The following is a 519-nucleotide window of genomic DNA, read 5'->3' on the forward strand; positions in this document are numbered from 1 at the left end:
ACAGCTCCAGAGAGGGTTACCAAGCACAAAGGGCAGGGGGAGCTGGACAAAGGGCCAGTCATAGGTCAGGGTGGCCATCACCCTACCCTCACACCACCTATGTCCATACACAGACACCCACTGTCCACTCTCTTCCCTCTCAGCTCCTTCTCTTAGGAAAGGTTCTATTTTTATTTATTTTCCTTTTGAGATGGAGTTTCGCTCTTGTTGCCCAGGCTAGAGTGTAATGGCAAAATCTCGGCTCACTGCAACCTCCACCTCCCAGGTTCAAGCGATTCTGCCTGAGCCTCCCAAGTACCTGGGATTACAGGCATGCACCACCACACCTGGCTAATTTTGTATTTTTAGTAGAGATGGGGTTTCTCCATCTTGGTCAGGCTGGTCTCGAACTCCTGGCCTCAGGTGACCTGCCCGTCTCAGCCTCCCAAAGTGCTGGGATTACAGGCATGAGCCACTGTGTGGGCTGAAAGATTCTATTTTTATTTATTTCTTTATTTAGAGACAGAGTCTCACTCTATC

Source organism: Mandrillus leucophaeus, unplaced genomic scaffold (genome assembly GCF_000951045.1).
Source record: "Mandrillus leucophaeus isolate KB7577 unplaced genomic scaffold, Mleu.le_1.0 Scaffold82, whole genome shotgun sequence".
In the NCBI taxonomy this organism is placed as follows: domain Eukaryota; kingdom Metazoa; phylum Chordata; class Mammalia; order Primates; family Cercopithecidae; genus Mandrillus; species Mandrillus leucophaeus.